Here is a 15,219-nt window from a genome sequence, read left to right as displayed (position 1 = left end):
CTGGTGCCTAGGTGTTCAGCGAGATCAAACGCAGAAGAAGCTTCCTGATGTCCCTAGAGAATATCCCTATTATTATCGGAGAAATGTTGGAGGGTATGTTAAGGAGTTTGCAGAAGTGGCAAGGGGTGTATTTTGAGCAAACGGTTTATCAGATCCTTCCTCGAATCTGGATATTTTCTGGTCATTCTTCTCCCGAGTTTCCGTATGGATCACTGCTCAGCCATGAAACTCCCAAATGGCCAAGATGTGCTTTTGGGTTCAGTAGTTCTTCCTGATGACGGGGCCACATGCACACACCACTCGCACCAGTTCGCCTAAGGGAGTTTCAGGACTTTATAATATCCGTTGCAGAAGAGACCAGCTTCCCATCTCTCCAGACTTGCCAAACAAAGAGTCTAATAGGCCACAAGGTGAGTAAGGTTCATAGAAATAGCCAGCAACAGCCACTTAGATGCCTTTGGAAAGCCCCTCAGCAGGGTATGAATGTGATGCCTTGGCCTGTTGTTTGTCTGTAATTCTTCATAATTTACTTTATATCATCATCATCATCGTCATCATCATTTCTTCCTTTTTCTTCCTTTCTAACCTTCTATTAACTGAATATTTTCAATCTCAGAGCAGGGGAGAATGTGATATGATAATGAGAATAAATGTATACAATTTTTAATATTTATATTCTATTATAAGCGTTCAGTGAAAAAATAATATAAAAGAAAGGAAAAGTGAATAATGTGATAGGGGGGGGGGAGATAAAATAACCATAAACAATACAATAGAGTATATATGTATATAAGGAATACAATTAATCCAATAAATGTAAAATTATTATCAAGACATTATATGCTTTATTAATAGATTTCACATATGGTTGTATTTATCCATACAAAATCTGCAGCTAAAAGCAATCCATTCATATGTTGCAAGAACTGTCATATCTTCTATCCATTGATCAAAGGCGGCCATAGTATTATCTTTTCAAGGAATTAAAATCAGCCTTTTAGCAGAAATAAGGGCATGGAGAATCCATTTGCGGTGACCCTTTGTCAAACCCCATATAGTTGGCATATAGTTTAAAATAATATCATCATCTGATAATGTTATTTCCCTCCCCCCAAGTAGTATTTATACATCTTAGTTTTTTTCTCCAAAAATGTGTGAGTGTTGCCCATGATGTCAACATATGTTTCAAAGAAGCATCTACCTTAATACACCCTCCAACAGTGTGTTGTTTCTAAGCAAGCGTAGTGGAGTGCAATAAATCCTAAACTGAGAATGGATGAAATTTAAAGACTATTTAGCTAAATATGTTAAGTTAACTTAATTGGAAAAGCTTGCAAATATTAGATAGGCTTGGGATTTAAATATGTAAGGATAGGATTCAAGATGTTTAAAGCTAATTTAGAAAGAGTGGAAGATGTTAAGTGATCAAGTTAATTTTTTGAGAAAATTGATTTTGGAAATCTGTTAAAATGATATATAATGAAATTCAGCCAAGGGAATCTGAGGAAGTCACTTATTAATGTTTCAAAGATTGGTTTAATTATAAATAGGATGTGTGTGTATTTGTTTGTTTGTTTTAATTTTTTGGAAAATTAATAAAAAACATTGAAAATAAAATAAAATCCTAAACTGAATTTATTCAGCACATTCCCTCCTGCTGTTTCTGGCAACCGGTACTCAATGCCATACTGTGGCGTTAGACAGGGGAGGTAGAACATCAGAGTAAATAGCCATCAAAAGCCTTGGCCTCTGTGAATTTGTCTAATCCTATTGGAGGAGCGAATTCCATAGTTTAATGATGAACTGCATGAGAAAGTTCTTTCTTTTCCCTGTCCGGACTCTTCCAACATTCAGATCCATTTAATGCCCATGACTTCCAATGTGATGAGAAAAAACCTGTCCCTGTCCACTTTCTCCATGCCTTAATAATAAGCAGGTGGTCTTCCCTACAGCTGCCATCCCATCTCTCACAGCTGGGGAGCTGCTCCTCAGTTAGTAAGTAAAGGTAAAGGGACCCCTGACCATTAGGCCCTGTTGTGGCCGACTCTGGGGTTGCGGCGCTCATCTCGCTTTATTGGCTGAGGGAGCCGGCGTACAGCTTCCAGGTCATGTGGCCAGCATGACTAAGCTGCTTCTGGCGAACCAGAGCAGCGCACAGAAACGCAGTTTCCTTCCCACCTATTTATCTACTTGCACTTTGACTTGCTTTTGAACTGCTAGGTTGGCAGGAGCAGGGACCGAGCAACGGGAGCTCACCCCGTTGCGGGGATTGGAACCACCGACCTTCTGATCAGCAAGTCCTAGGCTCTGTGGTTTAACCCACAGTCCCAGTAGCCTTCCTTATATCTTGAAGTAGAGGGTTTTCATGACGAGTTGTGCGAACAAGGACTGCCTTTCGTCTGCTAAAGACCTGTTGTCCATTAACTCCATTAGGTGTCTTCTTCTTTTAGCCTGCCACCCGTAACCTTTCTATCAACAGATGACAGATCTAGAGGATTCTATAAAATGCACGATCCCATTTCACAGATCTCAGGAGTCTCTTCTTCTTTTCTTCTCTCTTCTCAGGTGCCAATGGGACGCACCACTATCTTCCACCTCTCCATTTCGGGCTTCCTGATTGCCTGCTCCTTTCTGCAAGGTACATCCCAACTGGGCTCCTCAAACCTGGACTGGGAGAAGCCAAGCAGATAGCAACCATTAGGAGAAAAGGCATGGCTCATGAGGCAAATCCTAGTAATATAGATTTCAAACATCAATCAGAGGACGAAACGGGGGCATTATATGTTTTTGTGACCAATGTAACATACTGATGTAAGCTTTATTGTCCTAAACTCATAGGACTTAAGTTGTAAAATTTCTCCTTAGTTCATCAACGGTGGAACCAAACTTATCTTTAAACTAATGTCTATATCTTTGGAGAGATCCTTAACTGAATTTCAGAGGGGAATAGAGAGAAATTCTATGCCCTCTTTATTTTCATTTCTGGACAATATGGGAAAAGCTCTTTTATCTTTCCCCTCACCCAGCTTACCTCCCGTGCGTGCTGCATCAACCTCTCTCCTGCATCTTCTTCCCTAAGTGCCATTTTGCTCAAATCCTTGCTTCTCAATCACAGCAGATATTAGATCCCCCTTCCCACAAGTTCTCAGCAACCTTGAGATTGTGCCTGCCACACAGCCTTTCAGGTCTCACCCCTAGATCCTGGGTGAGGCCCCTCTCCACTTCCTGCAAATAGTCCGGATTCTGACCCACCCACCTTCTCCACAACCTTGATATTGTGTTCCCTCTCCTCCGACAGGCACGGAAGCACTTAGCTGCCCCCAGGACTGGATCAACTTTCAGTGGAATTGCTATTCATATAGGCAAACTGCACGGAGTTGGAATGATGCGGAGGTAAGGAGAGATTCTTGGAAGCCCTGTGCTGTGGTCCTTGCACAATCCTGCATGGGAAATCTTACAGGAGCCGCTCAATGCAAACAAGCAGCTTACGCTCACCTCCAGGGTAAAACCCCTTATTCTTTTTCTCTACCAGGTGGACTGCCAAACGTTTGGGCAAAAAAGCCACCTGGCCTCCATCCTTAGCGAGGAAGAGCACAGACGTATAGCCTCTGCGATAACGGGGGCATATGAGATCAAAGGCCCCATCTGGATTGGACTGTTCAGAAAGAAAAAGGCCCGGAGGGTAAGTAAAGTGGGCAAACTCTCTTTTTCATTTGCCTCTCAGTAGGAACAGCAGCCGGCAAGGGCACAGAGGAGCAGTCCAGAAGACGAGAGCTCCCTGCAGGGAAGTGAAGGGCAGATATTCCCATCTCTGTAAGGGAGGATCTGGGGCTCTGGTGAAGCTCTTAATTCAAAGAGTAGCCATCTGCCTGCATCCCCAGGATGCAACACAGGTCCCATTTAGAACTCTCGCAATGTTACTTTAATAAGGTTTTAAATCAGCAAAGTTGATATGCCCCTTAGCCTTGGAGCAATACAGTGGTACCTCGGGTTAAGCACTTAATTCATTCCAGAGGTCCGTTCTTAACCTGAAGCACCACTTTAGCTAATGGTGCCTCCTACTGCTGCCGCGCCGCAGGAGCACGATTTCTGTTCTCAACCTGAAGCAAAGTTCTTAACCCGAGGTACTATTTCTAGGTTAGCGGAGTCTGTAACCTGAAGCGTATGTAACCCGAGATACCACTGTATTTGACTATCCAGTTGGAAAGGAGGACATACCGTCTTTTCTACCTTTAACACTTCTGCAGAGTACAGGGATGTAGCAGGTGCATTTCTTGTGCTGGGTGATGGAGAACAGCTGATCCTGGCTAGATCTCCCCCAAGCAGTACAAGTCCTTGGGATTTGATCCCACCAGCTGAAAATCAATTCACTGACAGCCTTGCTCTAAAATCACACTGGGGAGAAGAGCTGAAGGGTGGGGACAGGGGCGTAGGAAGGGTGATGGGGAACAGCTGATCCTTCCTAGATCTCCCCCATCCACTACAGGTCTGAGAGGTCCAACCGCCTCATCTTCCTTGGGATTTGTTCCCATCCCTCCAGCTGAAAACCAGACACTATATTTTCATTAGTCGCTTACTGCAGAAGGGAGACTGACCTCACGTTGGGACATCCCTTCCTCAGTCCAGACCCCAACTCTTTTTGCTGTGGTGCTGTGGGTTAAACCACAGAGCCTAGGGCTTGCTGATCGGAAGGTCAGCGGTTCGAATCCCCACGACGGAATGAGCTACCATTGCTCAGTCCCTGCTCCTGCCAACCTAGCAGTTCAAAAGCATGTCAAAGTGGAAGTACATAAATAGGTACCGCTCCGGCGGGAAGGTAAACGGTGTTTCCGTGCGCTGCTCTGGTTCGCCAGAAGCAGCTTCGTCATGCTGGCCACATGACCCGCAAGCTGTACGCCAGCTCCCTCAGCCAGTAAAGTGAGATGAGTGCCACAACCCCAGAGTCGGCCATGACTGAACCTAATGGTCACAGATCCCTTTACCTTTACAGAATATACAGTGGTTATGGACCGATAATGCCGTGTTCGGCTACGTGAATTGGGGACCTGGACAACCCTCCAACAGCAAAAATGACAAACACTGTGTCGAGATGTATGGTGAAGGTGAGGAGGGGGGTTTCCACAAGTTGTAAAGATTGTGCTTAATGGGTTTAATTTGTTGGAAGCCACCCAGAATGGCTGTGGCAACCCAGTCAGATGAGTGGCATATAAATATATTACAGTGGTACCTCGGTTTATGAACTTAATCCGTTCCAGAAGTCCATTCTTCAACCAAACCCGGTTTGGGGTAAAATCGTTAAAAAAAAGGTCAATAACTTTGGTTGGCCCTTTGGTCGGCCCTCACGGCCCTTCACTTCATCAAATCTGGCCCTCTTTGAAAAAAGTTTGGACACCACTGGAAGGTACACCATGAGGTTTGTATGAAACAAAGATTAAAGTTTCCTTAAAGATAAGTGAAAGGTTCTTGGTTACTAGCATAGAAGCAGCGACCCTATGGGGGAAAAGTTCAGTACATGTGAACATAAGAAAATGCGGTTGGGTCATGCCAATGGCCTATCTAGTCAACTCCACAAGGACAGGGGAGTCCGACAGGGATGTCTCCTAGCACCCTTTCCGCCCAATTTTGATATAAATGATATTGTTCAAGAACTAAGAGGTCTAGAATATTTTCCTGTTTCTGTTGAGGATGTCAAACTCGCAGTTCTTTTGTATGCCGACGGTACTGTTTTGATTTCTGCTACCTTACTTGGGATGTGGAGACTTTTGGGGAAGTTGAATGTCTTTTGCACAAAAGAGCAGTTGACAGTCAACCATTCTAAACCTAAAGTGGGGATTTGGGGAAGAGGAGAAAACCTCACAGATGCCTCTAGATATGAACGCTTCTGGTTGCGCACGCGTCGGATTACGAGCTGCGCTAACCCGGAAGTAGTTGCTCCCGGATGCAAACCTTGCCCTGGGATGCGAGCCGAAATCGCGCACTGGAGGCCTGCGTGCAGCGAGAGGCGCCCTTTCGCTAATGGCGCCTCATGTTAAGAACAGTTTCAGGATAAGAATGGACCTCCAGAACGAATTAAGCTCCCAACCGGAGGTGCCACTGTAAACCTATTGAACAACAATGCTATTATAAGTACCTGGGCTTGGGTTTTAATTCAAAACTGTCCTGGAAGTCACACCTACTCGCAGCTAAATTGAAATCCTCTCTCTCTATCCACTCTTTATTACGGTTTTCCAGAGTTCAGGACGGGGGGAGCTTAGTAGCTCCCACAGTTGAGGTATTTCTAAAGAAGATAGTGCCACAATTATTGTACGGTGCAGAGATCTGGGGATATAGGAATCTCCTCCTGTCAGAACTCATTCCTGAAATCACTGCTGTTTGTCTCCAAAGCTACACCCGCCCCCTTTTTAAGAGCTGAAACAGGGCTGATAATCATAATCTTAACTTATTTATTATTTATACCCTGCTCATCTGGCTGGGTTTCCCCAGCCACTCTGGGCGGCTGCCAACAAAAGATTAAAAATACATTAAAACAGTCTCCCTCAACCTCAGCCCTCCAGTTGTTTTTGGCCTACAACTCCCATGATCCCTAGCTAGCAGGACCAGTGGTGAGGGATGTTGGGAATTGTAGTCCAAAACATCTGGATGGCCGAGGTTGAGGAAGCCTGCATTAAACCATCAGTCATTAAAAACGTCCCTAAACAGGGCTGCCTTCAGATGTCTTCTAAATGTCAGATAGTTGTTTATTTCCTTGAGATCTGATGGGAGGGCGTTCCACAGGACGGGCGTCACCACCGAGAAGACCCTTCTCCTTACAAACCAGTGTGCATGTAGCTCTAGCCCTATACTGGATGAAACTGGCTAGCATGAGTAATACTAGGCTCCCTTTAAAAAAATGCTTCCTAGAGTAATTGCAATTGCAAACCCACAAGTAGGACTCTGAGTCCTCTCTCTTCCTCTGGCTTCCAGCAGCTGTTGTTCAGAAACACTGTTTCCTCCAACTGATGTTTCTTCTTCCTCGTCTTTTTAGACTTGATGGACTGGAATGATACTCAATGCGATAATGAGAATTACTACATCTGCAAATTCCGGATGTAGGAATGGGCTTCGGCAATTTCAGCGCTTTGGAGAATGGGACCAAGTTGTAGGTCCTTGTCTTCCACAGTTGCCCAAGTCCACCTGCCTGCCCAGCCGTCGCAGCTTGCGAGATCGCTCATGGGCCAGACTTGCTCTTCTCTGTGTCAAGACATTAATAAAGTGATTCTCCTACACGTCGGCCTCTGTCTCCTTCAAAATGTCCATGGGGATACTAGAGGACTCGTAATGTTTTTGGGGTGGAGAGAAATTACATCACCACAAACAAAACACATATGTATTGGCCCGAATTTAAGCTGCACCTTGAAAATTGGAGGGGATGGGGAGAAAAAACACCTGAATATTATTTGCTCTCTTCCTCGCTGTTCCTGGCTGCATACTGGGCGTGGGGGGTGGAGCGATGCTGCGTTGCTGGCGGCCTTTCCCCTTCCTCGCTCTCTCCCTTTCCAGACGGGGGCCTACGCACAGGGTGGGCGCCGTTTTGCCACGCTCCTGGCGCTGTTTACCCCGTGCTCCTGGCTTCATACAGTAAGGTCGCGAATATAAGCCGCACTTTAACTTTTCATGTTCGGAATTTGGGGGGGAAGTGAGGCTTATATTATGATACAATACAGTGCAATAATCTTTATTGTCATTGTCCCATACAGAACAACGAAATTGAAAAAATCTACATAAGACATTCAAAAACCAGCAAGCCTGCTATCCCAACTATCCCAACCTGGTTAGCCCCCTAAAAACTCTGATGCCCCATTTTTAAATACAATATACTCCCATAGAGACTACTGTCCCATTAAACTTTAATTAGTTTAATGCTAAGCGCAATGTCCAGTGCGCTTCCGCCGCCACAATGTCCCATTACAGCAGAGCATTTCGCGCAGCGGCCCAAGAAGGGCTGGAGAGTCAGCATCCCTTCAATAAAGGAATCTTGGAGCAAGCAGTTTGGAACTCAAATAAAAGGTTTATTTACACAAAAACAAAAAACCCTGGTGACGAACCACACATATCAGCAAACACGCCCAAAAGGAAAGGAGGGGAAGGGGCAAACACATGAGTGAGCTGACTATTTATACAAACTCACATTCCTGGAAACTTAACGACTTCCAGCTGCTCAGTGATTAGAGCGTCTTGATTAGAGCCTTTTAACCCTTTAATACCAACACCCCCTCTCGCTCGTAACACTGAGCTGTACCAACCTTAATTCAAATTTAAACCTGAACAGAAACATTTATGAGATTGCAGACTCAAAGCTTTTGTAAAACCGTCTGCGAGATTTTCTTTGCTTGGACAATACTTTAGTTCAATTAAACCTTGTTTTACACTTTGGCATACATTTTGATAACGGATATCCAAGTGTTTTGTGTGTGCCTTGAATTGACCTGATTTAGCTAGTTTAATACAAGGCTGATTGTCTTCCCACACTCTGATAGGTAGGGAACATTCTCCAAACAATTCTTGTAGCAGTTGCTTATAAAATTCCAGTTCTCTACATACATCTGATAATGCATTGAACTCAGATTCAGTTGAACTTAAAGCTATAAGTGATTGTTTTCTTGATCTCCAACCAATTAGTGCATTTCCAAATTTTATCGCCATTCCTGACACTGATTTTCTATCTGGTCCAGCATCTGCCCAACTGCTGTCGGCCCAACATTCAAGTTGTGTGCTGCCCTCTGCTGATAGTTTTAAGCGAAAGCTTTTGGTAGTTTGGAGATACCTTAAAACACTTTTTACTCCTTGCCAAGCATGAATTGATGGTTTTTCAGCTTGTCTACACAGCATGTTGACAGCATATGTTATATCGGGCCAAGTCCACTGTGCAATGTGGAGTAGACTGCCTATCGCTGACTGGTAAACCCCGGGATTACAGAACTCTGCCTGTTGCTCAGTTTGAGCATCCTTTGTGTAACTTAACTCCATTGGGGTTTTAACACCGGCACAGTTGTCCATTTTAAACCTTTCCAGCAACTACTGGATTTTAGCTTCTTGGCTGAGCCAATAGTTACCATTTTCATCTTGCTGAATTTTAACTCCTAGATAAACAGATACATTGCCTAGTGATTTTATCTGAAACCTTTCTCCAAGCTTTGTGGCAAATTGTTGTGCAAGTTTATCGTCCTTTCCACTGTATAATAAATCGTCAACAAATATCAAGACTGCTTCTTGTTCACATCCCGAGCCTTTTAGATAAAGACACGCATCTGCTGCGCTCTTTCTGAACCCCATGCTCTCTAGAGCAGTGTTTCCCAACCGGTGTTCCGCGGCACACTAGTGTGCCGCGAGACGTTGCCTGGTGTGCCGCGAGATGTTGCCTGGAGGGAGGCGGGCGAGTCGGGCGGCGAGAGGCGGGGCGGCGGCGGCGAGGAGAGGCCGGCCAGCTCGGGGCTCTCGCCGTCTGCCTGCCTGGCTGCCTGCGTGGCGCTGACGTCACGGGGCTGTAACGTGCCCCACATAGGCACACGCGGGGCGGCGAGCTCCCTCCCTCCCACATCCCATTGCCACTCGCTTCGGCCGGCCTACTGGGCTGTCGCAGGCAGAAGGCCTGTGCATGCGTGAGGTTTTCGCGCCTTCGGGATTCCCTTCATGCCTTCCTCCTCCCGGGTCCTTGAGAGCGCGGGAAGCGGCAGCGCGAGACCGGCGTTGAGCCTGGTAGGTATTGCGCTTGCCAAGGCAGTCATTTGGGAAATGAAAACTTGCAAAGCAAGCAACCAGTTCAATCTGAAGTACATGTATGCTTAATATCCTGTATCTGAAACCTGTTCTGCCCCCTCCCCCACACTTGGTGCCATTTTCATCTACACATGCAGCAGAGTAAGTTGACCCAGAATAGTACCAATTCAGATGGCAGATGGGAGAATGACAGTGCTGAATGCTTTCCCATGTAGAACAGTCCCTGCAAATAAAAACCTAGCATATTTGGAAGAGGGATGCTAGCCTAACCATTACCTTCTATGCTGTTACTATTTTTTTTATTTTTTTTTACATAAGTAAAAAGTGACCTTTCCCCATCTGGCATGGTGGTGTGCCTCGAGATTTTTTTCATGAAACAAGCCCTCTGGACTTTGCCCAAAAAAGGTTGGGAAACACTGCTCTAGAGCATCGTTTAAGCAGGAATTCCAATTACGGGCGGACTGTTTCAACCCATAAATGGATTTGTGTAGGCGCCAGACCTGGTTTGGCTTGTCTCCTTCAAAACCTGGTGGTGGTGTCATATAGACTTCCTCCTGTAAGTCTGCATTTAAATAAGCCACATTGACATCAAAATGAAACAGCTTATTTCCCTTCTTAGCTGAAGAGGCTAAAAGCATTCTTAATGACTCCGATCTTGAAGTAGGGGCATAGATTTGAGAATAGTGAACTCCTTTGCGCTGCGAAAACCCTTTTGCAACTAGTCGGGCTTTATATTGCAACTCTTCAGTAGTTGTGGGCTTTAAACGGTATACCCATCGACAACCTACAGCTTGTTGCCCTTTTGGAAGCTCTGTACTTGTAAACACACCGAGAGACTTCATTGAAGCCATCTCTTTTTCCATTGCTTCCTGCCACTTTACGGCTTCTGAGCTTGGAAGCTGTTGTACTTCCATATAGCTTTCTGGCTCACACTGTGCCATTTTTACGTACACACTTGTCACCTTAAACCGCTCTGGCGGCTTGCCCTTCGTGGCGCGTTTTGACCTGCGCAATTACTCCTCTTGTGCCCCCTCTGACCGTTGGCTGTCAGAATCTGTCTCAGACTTTATGTCTGGACGTGCCTCTAGGGATAAAGACCTCCGTTTAGATACCTCCCTTGGGCTTGGTGTTGCAGGCGACCTGCTTCGCTTTTGCTGTCTGCTAGGCCTACTGACTGGCGATGTTGGAACACTCCCAGATTCTGGCTTTTCTACCTTAGGAGAAGAACCTTGTGCCTGGTCAGAATCTGCATCTGAACCATGTGCACTGTCCCCTTCTGGCTCACCACCCTCTGGACTTTCTTTCTCAGCATAAATGCCTAAATCATCTCTCAAAATGTCAGGGTTAGCATGTAAGTGAGTCCATCTGGATTGCTCACAAAATTCAGCGCTCCTACTGAGGACCACTCTTGTAGTATCCCCATCTGGGTCCACAAACCTCCAAGATTTGGCATGTGGTTCGTACCCGCAAAAGATGAGTTTCCTAGCCCTTGGACTTCCCTTTTTCCTTAACGCTTTTGGGATAAGTACATAGGCTTGAGATCCAAACACCCGAAAGTAATTAACTTTGGGCTTCTTCCCATATAAAGCAAAATATGGCGTAGTATCAATTACCGAATTATATACTCGGTTCAGAATATGAGTAGCCGCCTGCCAGGCTTCCGCCCAGTAACTTTGAGGGAGTTTAGCATCAAACAACATAGAGTTTGCCAACTCTTGCAGAACCCTGTTTTTACGTTCGGCCACACCTCCTTCTTGGGGGGAATAAGGTGTAGAGAGACGATGCTTAATTCCCTTTTTCTTAAAGAAATTCTGCAACACAGACCCGGTAAATTCTGACCCTCTGTCTGTCTGAAAAGCAAGTACTCTAGTACCGAATTCAAGTTCTACTGCATGAACCCAATTTTTAACTGTTTCTGCAGTATCTGCTTTTGTTTTGAGAGGAAAAAACCATGTAACCTTTGTTTTGTCATCCGAGAGACACAGTGCATACCTTGAACCTCCCATGCTAGCAACAGGCATTGGGCCACATAGGTCCATATGCACAAGTTGGAATACTTTGTCAGATTTCCTATTTGAACTGGGATAGCTGCATCTATGAACCTTCGCCCTTTTGCATGCAGTACAATCCAAATACTTAGTACATTTGTTCAATTTGCACCCTTCTGATAATTCAGGTTGCCTTTTAACATACTGAAAATTAATATGTCCCAAACGGCGGTGCCATAAATGAACACAAGAATTATGGGTAGGCAAGTTCACACAACCAGCATGAACCTGTTCAACTTCATCTGGACTTGTCTCAAAATAATATAACCCATTTCTGCTTTCCACCTGCAAAAGAGATACGTTATTCTTTGAAATAGTGCAAACCCCATTTTCAAACACAGTTTTAAACCCATTTCTATCAAGTTCTGACACAGACAAAATACACCCCTTCATTCCCTTTAGCACGTAGGCATCAATTTCAGTTTGCAAACAATTCAGGAACACTGTGCCTACGGTCTCTAAGGAACGTTTAGTTGAATCTGCCATTGTCACAACTTTAGGGGTTTGCAAATGTCTGCAATTCTGCAAACAGACACTAGATGGCGCCACCAGGTGGTGAGATGCACCACTGTCGATCAACCAGCGTAGATTGCTGCCTTGGCCACGCCCTTGCATCAACGCCATTGCTGAAGCCATGTGCTGTGTGCTGTGGGAGTAGCCACGACCTCCTCCTCTTCTTCGACGTCCCCTGGAACTTCTTGTCTGGTAACTAGGGGTAACGGCCTTGGTGCTGTCTTGACCAGGTTCACGTGTACAATTCCTGATTAAATGGGAAGAGGAACCACAGCGAAAACAGTGTCTAGCTGCAAAAGCATTTACTGTGTTCTCAAACTCAGCATCCCCACTCTTAGGCACAGCATAACTCCCCTTTGAAGACAAACCTCTTTCTCTTTGCCTTTTATCCTGTTCATCTGCAAGTCGAGAAGAAATGTATTCAAGGGTTAATTCAGTTGAAGGCATAGCTTCCAAAGTTAAAGCTAGAGTCTCATAGCTTTTATCAAGAGAAGACAACAATATGTATGACTGCTGTTCCATAGAGAAAGGAATGCCCAGCTGTCTTAGTTGATTAAAGGCAGACACCATTTTGGCAATATGTTCTTTCACACACGCTCCCGGTTGGAGACGTAAATCAAACAAACATCTTGTAGCATGGATCTTGGCCCCCGCAGTGTTTCTGGAATTTAGCCGCTGCAGAACCGTCCAGACCTCATGCGTGTTCTTTAACTCAGAAACATAAGGCATTTGCTCTGGTCCCACTGCCAAAACTAGTAGACCTTGGGCTTTCCTGTCGCGTTTCTGTGAAGCTGCCGCTGCTGCTTTGTCTTCTGCAGACGCGTCTGCAGCTGCCTGTAAAGGCGGTGCTTCAGTACAACTCCACAACTCTTTTGCTTGCAACCAAACCCTTACTCTAGCCTTCCAATCTTGCCAATTTTTCCCATTGAGTCGCGTAAATGGGACAGTAAAACTTTCCTGGGACTCTGCCATCCTCCCCGGGGCTTAGGAACGATACTCACACACCTGTAGACCGTCTCCCAGCTGCTGAGGTGGCTCCTTGAGGAATAAGACGTCTTCCAGCGAGTACAAACTGCGCAGTGCCTGTTTAAAACTTTTTTCTAGGCACGTTGCAGGACTCAAGCTGCTTTGAAGGCTTTCGTTGTCGGCAACCGCTTCTGTCTTCGCTCCAGTCCTTTCATAAATCACCCTGAACTGCACTCCTTATCTCCTTCTTGACGTACAAACATCCATAACCTGTCCCATTAAACTTTAATTAGTTTAATGCTAAGCGCAATGTCCAGTGCGCTTCCGCCGCCACAAGGTCCCATTACAGCAGAGCATTTCACGCAGCGGCCCAAGAAGGGCTGGAGAGTCAGCATCCCTTCAATAAAGGAATCTTGGAGCAAGCGGTTTGGAACTCAAATAAAAGGTTTATTTACACAAAAACAAAAAACCCTGGTGACGAACCACACATATCAGCAAACACGCCCAAAAGGAAAGGAGGGGAAGGGGCAAACACATGAGTGAGCTGACTATTTATACAAACTCACATTCCTGGAAACTTAACGACTTCCAGCTGCTCAGTGATTAGAGCGTCTTGATTAGAGCCTTTTAACCCTTTAATACCAACAACTACCTTACACTGCGTTTAAAACAAAAATCACATTTGGATAGGAAGTGTTTCTCAGGCGGCTAGTCCTAGTCTTTATAACCCTGGACCTTCTTCCAGAAGGCAGAAGCTGAAAGAGATCATTTCCAGGGTGTGCACTTTCCTGCGCTATCCCTGCAGCTTTCTTATGACACCTGGAAGTGTAGATTTGATCCAAGGTGGGAAGAGGGCACCCAGTTATTCTCTCCGCAGTCTTCACAACCCTGGACAGCGTTGTTTTTTCCCTGACCGTGCAGCTCCCAAACCACACACACTGACCATAATACACTCTCAACGGTACAATGGTAAAATGCCATCAACAGGTCCTTTGAGAGATTGTTTTCCCGGAGGATTCTCAGAAAATATAACCTCTGCAGTGCTCTCTTCATCAGGTCTTTGCTGTTTTCTCCACAGGTTGCATCATCTCTCAACTCCATTCCCAGAAATCGAAACACCAGGACCTGTTCCACACACTTCCCCTCAATAATGAGTGGCTGAATATTCAATTTACATTTCCTAAAGTCCACAATAATCTATTTTTTCTTTAAGTTAAGGAGTAAGTTGTTTTTTCTGCACCACTCCCCCAATGGTATAACACCGGAGGCCGTGAAGGTCACCAACATAGTTGGCTTTAAAAGGGAATTGGACAGTTTTGCGGAGGAGAGTGTTAGCAGCCAGGATGTCTGTGCTCAGACTCAACGGCCAGAGGCATTAATGTTTCTGAATCCCAGCTGGTAGAAATGACAGGAGGGGAGAGGGCTCTTGTGCTCAGATCCTGCTCACGGGCTTCCCACTGGGGCATCTGCTTGGCCCCTCTGAGAACAGGATGCTGGGGTAGATTAAGGTTACCAGATTTTTTTCAGTGAATCCAGGGACTTCAATGGATTTTGTACGGGGACTGATTTGTAAATCCAGGGACTGTCTCCGGGAAACGGGGACGTCTGGTAACCTTAGACTAGATGGGCCATTGGCCTAATCCAGCACTCTTCTTATGTTTTTAATTTGACTATAAACAGTCCTGCTACTACTAGTGGATGCAGAGAAATAATGGGAAACCCCTAAGTAATCATGGAGAAGATGCATAGAAACAAGCAGCCCTACCCACCAAGTATAGAAACATAGAATCATAAAATTGTAGAGTTGGAAGGTACCCCAGGGGTCATCTAGTCCAACCCCCCGCAATGCAGGGATCTCAACTAGAGCATCCATGACAGATGGCCATCCAACCTCTGCTTAAAAACCTCCAAGGAAGGAGGAGAGTCCACCACCTCC

At 45.4% G+C, this 15,219-nt stretch overlaps 1 pseudogene; it reads left to right on the top strand.

Moving 5' to 3' along the window:
- Positions 1–204: 204 nt before the first annotated feature.
- LOC144329094 (regenerating islet-derived protein 4-like) lies at positions 205–7,092 on the top strand (annotated as a pseudogene).
- The last annotated feature ends 8,127 nt before the right edge of the window (positions 7,093–15,219 follow it).

This window comes from Podarcis muralis, chromosome 10 (genome assembly GCF_964188315.1).
Source record: "Podarcis muralis chromosome 10, rPodMur119.hap1.1, whole genome shotgun sequence".
NCBI classification, from domain to species: Eukaryota; Metazoa; Chordata; class Lepidosauria; order Squamata; family Lacertidae; genus Podarcis; species Podarcis muralis.
Note: the sequence above shows the minus strand (reverse complement) of the source record. Positions and strands in the feature narration are given on the sequence as shown.